At 33.7% G+C, this 15,731-nt stretch overlaps 1 protein-coding gene across 11 annotated transcripts in view; it reads right to left on the bottom strand.

The window, feature by feature from the left end:
* The window catches only part of mub (poly(rC)-binding protein mub), a 186,476-nt gene extending 171,386 nt beyond the window's left edge, over positions 1-15,090 (bottom strand). For 6 of the 11 annotated variants that reach the window (XM_073083945.1, XM_073083946.1, XM_073083949.1 and 3 more), the window contains exon 1: positions 14,682-15,089. The gene's annotated coding sequence lies outside the window, so the exon portion shown is untranslated. Of the gene's footprint in view, positions 1-14,681 lie in introns of all 11 variants that reach the window. The other 5 variants (XM_073083947.1, XM_073083943.1, XM_073083944.1 and 2 more) reach the window with 2 other exon arrangements.
* Positions 15,091-15,731: the final 641 nt, after the last annotated feature.

Here is a 15,731-nt window from a genome sequence, read left to right as displayed (position 1 = left end):
AGAGTGAACTCAATATCAGCTTTGAGGAAAGCGTACCGACGCGTAAAATTGTATGCAGCTTTATAAAGCAGTTCGGCCGGCCGGCGTTGGGGAATGAAGCCCGGAGCAAGCTCTCGTTTCCAATAAAATTGTCAATCAAAGCCCAGCGAGTCAACACACAGGTTGCAGCTAGGGTGGCTATCCGTTCGAGGCTTTCTCGGATTTGTTCTAGTGTAGACTTCTGGAAGCTTGAAATACTGATCCGGTTTTTGGAATGACTACGTGGAAAATTGGTTGAATTCACGATTGGGTGCATGTAAATTTCACATCATGAAATCCGAAGCCAAAACTCAAAAAACTGCTGCTTAAATACTCGATAGTTGCCCAGTGTTTGTGATTTTCTTTAGTTATATTTTTTTGCGCAAAATGAATATAATTTTAACTCGACTGCGGAAAGTAATGTTTTCAATCGTATGTATGTAACATAATTCCCGTTTCAGTTAATTATTATTTTTAAGCAGGTACGTATTTTTTAATAATGACTAGACATTATAAGCACTACAAATAATAATTTCTGTACATTTTAGTCACTTTCTTTTATTTCATTATATGTGAACAACTAAATTCACAATTTGTGTTTGGATTAAACTTTACAATTATTATGCTAAGCTACTCATATGTAATCACTTGCAGCTCACGCTGGCGAAAAGTTAGTCTTTGTGTACAAGAGTTACACAGCAAATAAATGATAATTAGGTTGCCTTGATGTTGCATACCTGACGTGCCATAACGTTGTTTCACACTTAACGGATTTCCCGCATTAGATTAACCACATTCATGCAGTGGCTGGAAAACAACAATTAGTGTTCTACCAAACGCTATGGAAAGTGCGCTCAGAGTTATATAGCGTCTACTTGGTAGGTGCGGTATAGAGCAGTCAATCATAAATCAAGTAAGATTGGATAAAGTTAGCTAATTTCGTTGTTTAAGAGTTAGGAAACTAGTTCAGAATCAGCTATAGCACAGATCGTACAAAGGTTTTTATGGCATGTGAAGCACTCTATTATCATTCTTACTCTGAAGACAATTGTTAAAGCATGCAACCATTTTCACTAGAACGGCTTATTATTTATAATTGGGCATTTTTGGTCTGTTTACATAATTAAGATTTAATTTAACGTCATTTGGGTATTATGATTAATGGTATTGTAGCAAATTACTATTATTTATCGTATAACATATTTTTGAACCCAGTTTAAGAGAAGGTGGAGCTTTTTGAGACCACACAATAACTGTGCTTATATTTTTAGTTCGCACACTTCATATATACTTATATAAAGCATTATGTAATATGAAACACATTTTATTTTATTATTATATAATATTAATACTTATGTATTTAAAAAAGGTTATCTATTACAAATGAGTTTCTGGATAACGTCACAATGTTATTTTGTTATATAATCTAGTCAACATCGCACGGTTAGGATCGGATTGGATCCTGACACGGCGATGCGAGAACTTGACGCTGGAGGCGTGAGCAGCCAGTCACGCGTACAGATTGACAACTGCCGAAAATACCCCGCTGGCGTCCAAAGTACTTTTACGGAAAATTATATATTAATCAAATATTGCTGTTGAGCTGTTGCAAATCGTTTCTTAATACTCGTATGTATTGCGCTCTTCAATGCCAGTGAACATCCCGTTCGGTTCAGCCACATTCGATAACTACGCCTAGAATAGGCAGAATGATAGAAAAGACAGACAACGTTTATTTAAGGTCGTAGAATCTTTGTGGTTCTACTCTGGAGGCACCACCGCCAAGTCTATTTCGACCTAATAATAACAGGGTTCAGCGCTGCTATGTTCTGGTGTGAAAGGTGACATACTTATTCAAGGCTTTCCAAATTAGCCCTTAAGGATAGAGACGTATCTGTGGTCAGCCTCAGGTAAAACTCTAATCTTATCCAGCCGCAGTATCCACTTACGATCAAGTGGATTGCATTCTTGCTTGATACTTCTATATTACAAATTAAAAAATGTCTTAAATGAGCTCCCAGTTATTCGATTGCTATCACGTTATAATGTACCTACGTGTTCATTTTACTGAATTGTTCCTAGTTCCTTTCTGCTCACTCTTCAAAATCCTGTAGGTACGAGTAGACTGGCAAAAAGTGGTTAGAATACGTACGTAGACTATTTTGTAAAAAATAAATTTTAAACGATGGTTATTTAAGTTATTCGACCAGAATACAGAACACCAGAATACTGTTGTTCTTTCATTACTAATGCCATTCCACCGCAGCCCGACAACGGAGAATTCTACAATCTTTACAAAATTGCCAGGTTTCATCCGTAACATTATGTAAAATAAATTTGAAGAACCCCAATACTGAACGATAAACACTACTTTCGGGCCAAAGTTAATTGATCTACGGTTAAAAGAGTGATGGCCTTTTGAACATTTTGTATGCAAGCCAATACGTTTGGGGCAGATTGAATTTTCGTACAGCGATGCGCGAATATGGAGCTCGCGGGAAGAGCAGTCACGCGTGTACGATTGACAGCTCACAAAACGCGAAAATATTCCTTGTAATTTTTACATTATTAATTAGGTCCCATGTGGAACTAAGTAAGCTCAATCTAATGATGAAGTCGATTACAAAATATCTGGATTAATGATTGAATTTAACCATGATTTCAAAGGTTAAGGCTTCTTTTTTAACCATATAGTTATAGAAATCAAATAGTGTTATAGGAATCAAATAATTAGGCTCAAATATAAAAAAATGGAAACATTCGGTTTAACTTAATCGCATATCATTAGATTTATAATAATCACAAGCTTAACTCAGTTAACTAGGTATCATAATTATATTATGATTATATGCTTAAATTACGAAATTAGTTCACGCATGCGTAAATATAGATTTTTTTTTGAGATTTTTTTACATTAACATATTCACATTAAATCGATTTTTAAACCTTCGACAAGAGATAAAATTTTAATATATTGTTATTTAAAAATGCAGTGGACACGTTATCATTCGAGCGATAATGCAATATTCGCCTGGTCCATGCGGAAACTCAGTTATTTTCAATACAGTTTTATTTTACAGAAAGCGTTTGGATAAAGCTACGCGTGTCAAAGGGAGTTCTTTGTACAATTTGAGACACCTAGAAAGTAGACTTCCTCTTTATTACTTTTTGATGTTCTGTTGAACAGAAGTTGTTTGTTTATTTCATTTATCAGCCTTTTTCTCAAATCTTATTTAAAAATAGCAAGGTAGGTATGCTACACACTGTACGTAAATGTTTCTCTGAAATAATGCCATTCATGAAAATGCTCGTCGTGAATATCAATTACCAATCGACTGCATTTTCTCAGTTTGATTATGTTAAAAATCGTAAAAACTACTATTCTATTCCATCTATCTGGTCTAGCCGTAAATGTAGACTATTAGCACCATATAATAAAAGGAAGACGAGTGCTTTATGAACCATTTTTAATTGGTATACGGTGGAAATTAGGATAAAGAACAATATAAATACGGATATACAATTAAAGAAGGGCAGGATATAAGTATATAGTAGTGAGTAGTAACTTTATACAGGGCGATACTAAGATTGAAAATACAAGTTTACTAAAGTCGATATATAAAGTTTTTAAGATAGGGGATAGTTTTAAGTACCCGCAATTTTAAAACTTTTGAGTTTAGCGATTATAGTATCTTTGTTGTTTATTGTTCTTTGTTTTTTTATGATGAGGATAATTCTGAAAATACCTTAAATCAATACAGCCTAAGTCTCGCCATATTTAAAATGCAGTCGACACATCATCCGAGCGAAAATTCCATATGAGCCTTGTTCATACGAAAACACGGTTATTTTCAATCGAGTTTTTTTTACAAAATGCGTTTGGACAAAGCTACGCGTTTCAAAGGAAATTCTTTGTGCATTTTTGAACATAAAGAGAATTTCTGATACGGTGTCAAGTACTAATAGTTTTGTGAATATTTTTATTTACTGTTTTCGTTTTATTTCTGTTTGCGGTGCTTTTATTTTTAAACATTTTAATTTTTATTTATAACACAATAGTGTTTTTGGTCATGGTACGAGACACTGGGTATAAAATAAAATTTCTAAATAAATTTCTACAGTTTAATAGAAAAAATGTAACTTCACGTACAATATCAATCTTATAAGTGAAGTTAGTAAGCAAGAGTAGGTATAACAAATTGTACAGATGGTTTTGGTAACTGACGCGTAATTTATTGATAATAGATATATCACGTTATGAAAATCTATTGAAGCGGATAGATACGTAAGTTTATATTGAACATCTGATTGTTTTTGCTGACATTAAGCCCATAATTTTGAGTATAACTTAGAAGATTAGGTTGTGTATTCCATACATAAATTATTAACTAATCACCACAAACTAATGGACTTTAAAAGTCTCTTAAAGTATTTGATATTAGAAATGTATTGCTCGTAGTTTAATTTGAATACTTTGTCAATATCTTGGAGCTTAAGTATTAATTAATATTGAAGATTTAAGTTACTTAGAGGACATTTTGCCGGTCTGACTCTCGAAGACTCCGAATAAGATACAAATTCAGGCTGGCAACTATATAATTAATATATTTTGATTTTGCTTTGATTTTGCTTTGATTTTCCCCGGTCTAGGTGCCTATATAGGGGAATATTCACCTATTTGGTTTAGTGACTCCCACGACATAACGAATCATCTTAAAAACGTAAAAAGTGTTTACTAGACTAGATTCTTAATCGATCATAATTTTTAACGTGTAATCGTCAACTTTCGAAGTGAAATTATTAAAAATGTATTTCCACTAACACAAAACGAGTGCAGTGTAAGGTTACATTTAGCCGGCGAGTCCGCTACCGCAAATAGCTTAGAACCTGTTTAGAAGACCAACCAGGATATGTCAGGTTATTGACGCTATCAGACGGACCCAGCCCGCTTTTACAGTTAGCTGAGTACAGTAAGAAAACATACATTAGAAGGGACACGTTTTGCAGCATCTTTTGATGTCGTTACGTAATTATGTTGGTATTATAAAATACATCATGTTCATCTTGTCTTTAAAAATGTCTAAAAGGCTGGCTTTTAAATTTTACCTACGTGATAAAATAGGTTCAATTAAAATGATTTTATATTAAGGTACTTATTAAGGCTGTAGTAAGTATGGAGGGTCGCATGAGCCTCGGCGCTTACATTACCATTGTCACTACCGTTAAAATACAATTCAGAAGATAATTAAAAAAATTACACTAAACACACTTATCTACCTATTCACTATGAAATGATTACATCAATGTACAAGTTACTAAATTATCCGACTACGAAGGATAATACTTTTCGAGCATATGTATGTATAATAATGTATATCTCATTCTTTGTCACGACCTGCGGCCCAAACGGCTTGACGGATTTTAAAATATGAGGTGGCGTTGGATTCGTTTAAATCATGGGAGTGACATAGGCTATATTTTTGAAAACTCTTTTTTTTTGTTTTTATAATAATTTGTACAAAATGCGAAGTATTATCTGTTAAAGTTGTTTATGTTATAATTTCAGTTACAACTTCAACCAAATCCGTACAATGTTTGCTGTACCTGTTTGGTTAGAATTTTATTAAATCTATTCCTATTCTATTTTATCGGATCTTCATCGGAAGCTAGCTTGAGGTATAAACGCGCTTGCTCAGAAAATACTGAAATTTTTATTTCAATAATACTGCGGCTATACAAATATTTGAGACAACCCGCACTGCAGAAATTCACATGGAAAACTATATTAGCTGCACTGTGGGATATGAGCAAATGTGTCATACATTTCCTGCCAATGTATTCATAAGTATTGATTTTTTTTAATAGCGGGCTTCTTCTTGCTTTTAGAATATCGTTATAATGTGTCCTATTAAGAGATACAACGTGCACACATACACATATCTAAGTGCACACACTGTTTCTTTTATAAGCATTTCTTATAACGAATACTATCACTAATAACCCCAAGTCACACTGATTGTAAATTCAGTAGAAAATTCCTCAAATAATGCGAACGTTATGCCGGAGTCCAATGTCAATTCTCTTAGAGTGTACTTAAAAAGTTCAATATAAAGGTCAACATTTTCCTCTTTTCACTGATTATAGCAGTAAATTACTGATTTACAACCTTGTCATATAAAATGTTCGTCTATCTATTCATTAAAGAGAAAAACTAAATAATTCTTCACAAATTTATCGTAATTATGAATACCGCCAAACATGACCTTAACAAACATAATTTAATAGGAAAATTGATAGGCAAGAAAATAACGAGATCGGAAAAATATTATATTCACGGACGGTAGTTATCCAAATGGTTGGGATTTAAAAAATCCAAAGTTGTTTTCTTGGAGACCTTGCCCAATTAGGCTTTCGATAACCTTCTTACATACCCGACCCTTCGACTCTGCGGTAGAAGAGCCAACCTATCAATATAAAATTCATCACACTCGGAAGTTTATGGTCTGAGAGCAGTAAAATCGATTTTACAACTCACTTCGTAGTCGGGTGTGACGGAAATTCTGGCTTTATGAAGTACTAAGTATTTTTACGGATATGAACAGTACGTTGAGCTCATTAAACTTGCATTACCACGGATCCGCATATTTAAAAGTGATCGCGTTGAAATATACTCGTTCGTTTTTACGTATGTTTAATAATTAATTTAAATTATGTAATACGTAAAGAATAATTTAATCCCATCCGTGATTACATTTAAACTATGCTACTATAAAACAAATAATATTTCTTTATTAGTTACTCTAAAAATTAGCAGATGGAATTCTAATGACCATTTCTACCTATTATTCTAATTCACTTTACATTATGGTAAATGACCACCGTATGGAAATTTGTATCTGCTACATAGTACATGGCATTAAAAATATATTATATTTATTTCCAATCAAATCAAATCATTTATTTGCTTAATATAGGTAAATACAGCATTTATAACCGTACCTCTTAGAGGTATGCAAAATATTTAAGTTATGGTATTGAAATAAACACGTTATCTGTATTATTTCGGAACAAAAAACACCAGGTCAGCATAAAGTACTAGTGTTCTTTGTGTGAGCTATTTGTCATAAATGTTTGTAGATAATAAAGAGAATGTGAGGGAAATACACTATTCGCACAACATCTATGCGCCAAGCCGGTTCTATAGCAAAAAACTTTTCATCTGAGTTGACTGCGGCTTTCGATTCACTGTACCGAGTTTCACTACCTTGCAACACCAGTTGGACGAGCCATGACATTAGTTTGTGCTTAGAATTATTCAAGGGTACGCTAACCTCTATACTACCTGCGATATAATTAGTATTATTTACAAAAAGGTACAATTGTAAATAATTCTACACTAGAAGATAGAAGTGTTGTTTATGATCATTAAAGGGTATGTACCTATGTCATATAACTTCTTAAGATAAGTGACATTTTCTATACATTCTTACTTCATCGTTAAACCAAACCTCTGCTGGATACGGGTTTCCTCTTAGAGTAGGAGGAGTATAGGCCATAGTCCATCACACTAGCCAAGTACGGATCGTTAGACTTTAGAACTCCGTTCTTAAGAACTCTCAGGTATGTAGATTTCCTCGTACGTTTTTCTTCACCATTTAAGCTATTGATAATATATTTGTAATACGCAAACAACTTTAAAAAAACGCATCTCTGATTTTTTCTTATATTTATTACTTTTTTATCGTCATCTTACTATACTAATGCTCAGTACAAGTTTCTGAAACCAAACCAAAAATAATTAGAGATCCAGTGTAAAATTATAAAACATGCACATGGCTAATGCTACACACGGACCCGTGAATAGTTATTTGTACATTGAGCGCCACAAAACACCAAAATCAAACACGTAAACGAGAGACAGTATTGAGATTTTCACATGGCTATGAATAACCGTGGTAACATTGAACCATGTTGGTTGGACGAGTCATACATAATTTTATTACGATAATAAAATTCGCATACAGCACTTAATTTACTAGTTAAAATATTTTCCAACCACTTTCAATATTGGGAGTGTTTTACACTCTTTGCAGTGGTTAGGCTACATTAGTACACCAACCACAAATTATAGAGAGTGCGACATGAATTTGCGTTTATATATAGAGCTTACTGGTGTAAAAGCTGCGACTACGCCATTATATGCGACAAAGTTGTTTGTAACATAATATCTTGAAATACTTTGCTTCGGATACTTTGCTTACCTACTTAGTATAGGTATAACCACACAACTCTCCTAAGTTTATGTATCTGTTCTTAATGATTGAAACTCAGCCTCCCAAAAGATGAGCCGAGATACATATCCCAGGCACACACCTCTGATTTTTCAACGTTATGTGCGTATTAGAAATGCGTGCGTGAAAAAACCGTTTAGGACATTTAGGACCTGAAAATTCTTAAAAAAAAGTCCTGAGAATGTGCAAAGTCTATTAATTTGCACTTAGCCAGCCCGGCGGACTGAGGCCTGGACCTCTCTCACTCTGAGAGGAGACCCATGTCCAGCAGTGTGAAAATAATGGGTTGAAGACAAGTAACTATATCATTTTGAATTTTTCTGCTCCTTATTTTTTATAAGAATGTAAAAAATATATAATACTACATTATAATGCTACGCGAATTGACTTACATTTTAAAATACCTTCCCGGACTAGAGAAGCAATGAGCAAAGAAATTCTGTGCTTTAATTACCCCCGCGTTTTCCTCGTAAAACAAAAGAAATTACTTCTAAAATTTTAACCGTGCCATTGTCAACCGGATTATGAATACCTAAGAAATCTTTTTGAAGTTTGCAGCCTTCGAAATGAAGAGCTTTGTTGTTGAATATTGGAAGACGAATAAACATATGATTATAATCTATTTAATTTTCAATATAAAATGAATGAAATATCACTTCGTCGTAAATATATTTTTATTAAATGCAAAGTAATCGGCTATAAAGAAATTAATTATTTGATAACACTCGTATCGCATTATTTTATTTTTTACATTATAAATTACAAGGTGTAAATCTATCGTAACTTTACGGTTTAATATCCTTTATAATATAACATTCATTGAATACAGTGAGTATACTCTATTATTCCGATAGAATTGCGATAAACCGTGCTATTACTTAGTCGCAATAATGGCATCGAAAAATGTTTTCCGCGAAATTGCGGCGACAGGCCACGTCGAATAAAATACGATTCGACTCAGTAATGGTGTATGAAATATGAATAGAAACAGCAGTATGTTTCCGTGGCCGGGGCATCTAGGTCGGTAACAATAACTCGGAGAGTCCCAGTAGTGGAATATGTCTCCATTTTTGCGCCCCCGGGCGTATATAATTTAACCCATAAAGAGCCCTAAAAGGAGAAAGTTTGCGACGCATTTATTCTATTTGCAGGAATAAGTTCATAACTCCAGTGAGCTATGAAATGCGAAGGACACTCATTTTATTTACCTTGTTGAAGTGATATACACGCGTTGTAAATAGTTTATCGGGTGACATTTGTCGGCTTTGCGTTAGTTATTTTTAGGGATCCGTACTGAAAGCTCCGCTATTGGGACACGAATTATTCGTATTATGTATTCATCTGTCTTACACGTTTTACCTATTTTTGAGTGGTTGGTGGAAATATTTAAGTATGTATGTTAGAATAACAAGTAATAAAATTTGGAAAACTGTGAGTGGGGTTTGCGCTCAATACACCAAACTAAAAAAAATATTTGTTTAAATACAGAGCGCCGATAATGTTGTATGTGTGGTCGTACGGAACTCTTAATGTCATAATGCATTTTACACTTGGCCACTTTTTTGCAGCCAGTGGTGGAACCTTTCATGTTGTGAAATATAGTCAATTTTATTGACAAATCACAGTTTATTTGTCATTTTTCTCCAATAGTTGTGAAATGACAGCCATTTCAAATATTTTACAGCTTAGTATTATAATCGTTATACTTATTTGATAAATTAAAATAGGAGCAATGTTAAAGTACGACGTACTTTACGAAAATGTTTTAATAAGTGGCCGAAAATAATTGAATAATACATAGTAAATTTTGAAATAAGTATAAACACCACTTTTTGAGTTTCTATGGATAAATAATATTACAGATATAGTTATTTCGGTTTAGTGATAATATATAAAATGAGATAGATAATGCATGTAATAATTATATACTTATAGTATTTAGAATTGTATAAGAAAAAATGACAAAGTTTTTAAATCAGCTGTTTAGCTTACAATTTTGTCTCCACATTGTACTTAAGTTTGAAGGTGGCAGAACCCTTTGTGGTTCGACTCCGGCGGCACCACCGCCAAATCTATTTCTACCTATTACCTATAACAGTAGTGTTATAGTGTACCTATAACAGCAGTATTAGGCGCTGCTGTGTTTCGGTTTGAATGGTGTGGTATGGGAGACACTTTTCCGAGGCGTTCCAGATTAGTCCTCAGGGGTAGCGGCGCACCTGTGGCCGACCTCCGGTAGGAATATCTAATCCTATCTGGGGTTGATTACAGTTGTCCATGGGCGGCAGTAGCCACTTGCCATCAGGTGGGCTGCATGCTCGTCTGCTACTCTTATATTATATAAAAAAAAGTTTATTGGACAGGTACAAAATGAGTAAATATTTACACTAACTGCTAAAATATATAATAAAAATCTTAATAATATTGCACGCTGTTTAGATACAGTAAAACATAATGCCATACGCTTAATAAAATTCTAATGTATAAAAATCATTTTCGAAACAATAGGTATACACTCTTTTAAGTTTTTAACGTTTTCATTAACCTGTCAAAAAGCAAACAAAAGGCGAACTGGAATCGATTCTCCGTTGATTAATCGATGAAATTATTTCAAAGTTCGAAATATTTTTGTTTATACCTTGTTTTCGTTTCAGTTGGGGACCGCCGATCGGGGGATCGACAGTCCAATTAATATTTTACCCTCCTCCATTCTTGTGCCCATCAAACAATAATGATTACACAAGCGAAATACCTTTACCGAAAATTATTTACGGATAAACCGCTGAAACTGAAAGTTGAAAGGTTTTCCGAACAACTGATAAAGGAATCGATCAGTCTGTCCTGTATCTATTTGTCTACAACACGGATTATTTAATAATAAGCTTTTGAATTCCTTTATTTTTTCTAGCTTAAGGTTGTTTTTTCTCTTTATTTAATTATGTCAACCCTATTGTACCTCATACAATCTATTTTACACTTTAATTAAATTATCCTATATAATTATTTTCTATGTTTGCGAGATGCATTGATGAACGCATAAGCATATCTCGCTGTTTCAGAAAACGGCTCCAACAAAATAGTTAGCTTAAGGCTGGCTGACAGAGATCTCCTTTTATCAATAAAACTGAATTTTTATACTTGTATCCTTGTATTTATTTTATAATAGTTGTTGTTAATGTAATATTGTCTTGTTTTTTATCCGATCTTAGTACTAACTAAAAGGCTAATAAAGATATTAATTGGATTAAAATATTCCCATTACAATTCCTAATCCTTTCCTAATTCCGTTTTGTTATACTAGACCATATGACCGGTTTCTCGTCTTAATTCGTTGTATAAATGTAACAAATACTTATTTAATAATTAACGATCTATTGAATGTGGAAAATAATACACAATTGTCAAATTAATTTAAATTGAATAATGGGGTCTTACTATACCTTTGTCATATTGTGACAGTTAGTATGATAAGGATACAGATTGTGATCTTTAGCTCATTTACGTTCATTGCTCAGTATTGTCGCCTATGATCCGATAACATGGGATGGGCGTTTAGTAATATTTTGATTTATATTTTCGATTTGATGTCTTTCTTGTTACCTATTCATAATTAATCGGTACTTTTCACTAATTCTATGTAACACATAAAAACGTAAAGTATAGAGCTATGCAAATCATTAGACCGTAAATGGATACTGCATATGACTATAATCAACGAATAATAATTGACGCCGATAAAAATAAGATCCCAAATTAATCTTGATTTTGCGTTTCTTTCTCGAAAACGTAGAGTAAAATTCCTCATTAACTCTACATTAGAGTACCTTATTGTATCCTTCAAATTAAAATACAGGAGTGTTATCCTGATACTATAAGAATCAAAAGTAGCGTTGATTTTAAGTTCTTTGTTCAAAATAAATCTTATTTTAATTGGTACGCTCCCATAATCAGTACTGGATTAGCTCCAAAAATCTTTTCAGAACCAGTGAGCTTGATTATGAAGCAAACAACGTGAGGAATCCTGAAATTTCTAAAGAAAATGTTCTCAAGCGTATTAGGTCTCCCAATTCACTCCCACTTGGTCAGCTAGATGAAATACGGCAAAAACGCCTCTCATACTGAGAACAGAAATGTGCCCAGCAGTGGTACAATAATTGGCTGACGACGACAAAAAGGGAGTAATATAAAATTCATAAATAGTAGTTTATTGAGCCATAGCAGGTCATAATCTTCTGTATTTATTAAACCAGATTGTATTAATTCATTTACAGATGCTATTGTTTATTACGAATTCATTTTAAACTATTTTATAAATACCGATAATTGTGATGAAATATCGGTTTTTGAATTTGATTCTTTTCAAAGTACAGCATCTTAAACGCATACATGGTAAATCCTCGAACATTTATGACAATTTAGAAAGACATATTAAAAAGTAGTATCTGTAGAATTTACGATATTATTTAATATAAGTAGTAGGTATGCTCGTTGGCGTGATATGAAATTCGCCGTCGTGTAGGCTCGTTGTGAAGCCTCAATCTGAGCTGTCAAAGTGTAGTGCTATAAACGTCAATCGGAGAATTATGGTCTCTTAGCTCAAGGGCGGTGTTAATATCAGATCAAGTGGTTAAATGTGGAATATTTAGTTCGTATTTGGATTGGAAGTTCAAGAAATTAGATCTATGGAAATTATTGCATGTATGTTAATTAATTTGTTGTCTAGATACATAGATTAGAAAAGTTTACTCACTTCTAACTCCTAACAAGAAAATGTAACCAGTTTAGAGAATTGAAATAGTTGCGTAAAAAAGTTTTGCCACGTCTCCGTGCTAAAATGTCAAAAATATTTGAAATAAATATTTATTTAATATGTAAATTACGCAGTATTAGTTATTCGTAAATTTTCTCTAAAAATGTTTTTATTTGTCAAGAATTCAAAAAAAGAACTTACTAATAAGCCGTTCGTGGCTTCATTCAATTTCAAGGCGGCAAAGTATCTTTACTAATCTATGTCTACATATGAGTGTTTTATTTTTCGGTACTCCGGCGTCATGGAGTAAATAAAATATTATACATATCACATACTTGACTTATAATATGTATTTTACTTTATAAAGTTTTATTTAGTAAATAAGAAAGTTAATGTACATGCAGTTAATGTAAAAAAACATTGAATATGATCTATAGTAAGTAAAAGACGTAAGTACAGGTGTAGAGCAAACTACTTCTACTTCTACAGTCTAAAATGGAAATTTGAATGAAAGTGAAAGAAGCGGCGCCACCTTAAAAGTCTAAATTGGATTCCCTTCAGTACCCAAATGAGTTCCGTAACCATGAACCAGTAAAGATATCAGTGGAATTATCTGGATTTGCGGCAAAAGAACTAAGTAGCTCAAGGGTTAACTATTGTTAAGTTTCGATTCGAAATCAAAAGTACGTTATTTAAAATTATTACAAAATATTATAACAACAATTAACTCTCACGGCACTCTCAGGCAACTTAATTTCTATTTGAGGCTAAGATTTTGAACACTTACGCGGCCATGATTCAGATATCAACTACCCATATTGTATTACAAATTAAATAATTAGAATAAAAATAATTATGACGATGTTATATCGCGGGGCTATTACCGGATTGACTCTTGATTTATTGATATTTCAATATTTCTTCATTTAATGACTCTACAATATACATTTTCCAATTAAAACATCATTAACAAAACTACTGTATTTTATAACGAAATAAAAAATACAATATTTCAAATAAATACATCACAAGTCAACCTATTTCTATTTTAAATTTAAACAACATTTTACAATAATAATTAGTGACGTTGATAATAAGGGACCATTAGTGTTGTCGCGGTGTTGTGCATGTCAATTAGCATATTGCGATCTCGTGTCTACCGGAGCGTCGTATAAATACGGCAAGGACGTGTTTAGTTGACAATATAATAAAATAAATTGCGAGGACTTTATACACAAATAAATCGTAGGTAATAAATGCAACGTGAAAATAAAAATACACTTCGTTATTTTACAACCACAAAATTTATAGCCATTCCATAATTTTAAGTGATTAAAAATATATATTTGGGACTTTTGATTTATTTATTTTAAAAGTGTATACAATTTATGTAGATGATAATTTCGAATTCCCACTAAATGTATCCCAAAAATAGCTAGCAATTACAAAGTGTAACATTAAAAATAATTGCAAACAAAAAATCTAAAGGCAAACAAAACTTAGTACGAGTTTTTAAGCCAACTAGCTACAAGACAATGACTTCTACAAGAACTATTTGAAAGCCCGCGCGAAAATGTCGCATGTTTGTTTAGAAGCTACTTTTAAAATATACGTGAACTTACCTCTTTGACAGCTACAAATGAGACCGGCCGGTTGAAAGCTGCCGCTCCGGGCTGCGGTCACTTTTCACTTCTCCCACAATCCAGGTAACCCTTAATTATCGTTCAAAAGTCCAACGAAAGTCCTTTAAATTTGCCAATTTAATAGCACTACGAAATAAAACTTTCTACGAAAAAAAAATTCTAACCGAAGCCCGCTCTTGCAACCGTAATTACGGGAACAGGTGATCGGATCGTGAGAGGTAATTTTACGACAAATAAGAGGATGTTTTAGATAAATGACGCGTCTGGGACGCGGCACGCTCGAGTTAGTACCGGTAGGGTTCGGAGAGATCGTACGTCACGGACAGGAGAGGTTCGGACACACGATCGAGAAGACCGAGTCGACGTGAGTGACGCCGAGCCGGTGCCTCCCGCCCGCCTAGCGTCGCGCGCTCCCGCGAGCAAAAAGGATGCAGCGAGCGAACCCCCGGATCCGCGAATATCGTCGCTCGGATCTTCTCGCCAGAGTCTCAAGTACTCTCCACCGCTGGCAATGCGCGCTCGGAGAGGGAGGGCTCACTGCCCATCGATTCGAAACAGACTCAAATGACAAAGCCCTAGCTATTCTCTTCTGAAACTTAACACTCTCGCGTTAAAATAGATTTTTATATGTAGGTCGCACGATGAACACCTGACGTTCGGCGTCATATCGAAGAACATATGCCCCGGTTGGCTAGGTGTAGCAAATACCATAACGAATACTTTGGCTGAACACGCGCCATATTATGCAACGTTACGAGCTTGTATTGTGCAGTTGGAAATTTTCTCCTCCTTCGAGTGAGCTTTTAGAACACGCCAATACTTCGCTGCCAAACAACAACGACATTCTTTTTCAAAACCGGAATCAGAAATATCTTGCCATTAAAGTTCTAACATATTATTATACCGTCTACATATTTTAATACGCGTATTGTAATATTACACATATTTTAATACTACGCGTATATATATTTTGAACTCAAAAACTACACAACCAGTACGACCCTTATATAGTTTAAGGACTTATTGATG

This window comes from Epargyreus clarus, unplaced genomic scaffold (assembly GCF_041222505.1).
Source record: "Epargyreus clarus isolate Ecla_fem2 unplaced genomic scaffold, WU_Ecla_fem_2.2 ptg000019l, whole genome shotgun sequence".
Lineage (NCBI taxonomy): Eukaryota > Metazoa > Arthropoda > Insecta > Lepidoptera > Hesperiidae > Epargyreus > Epargyreus clarus.
This window is presented reverse-complemented; position numbering and strand designations above follow the sequence as displayed.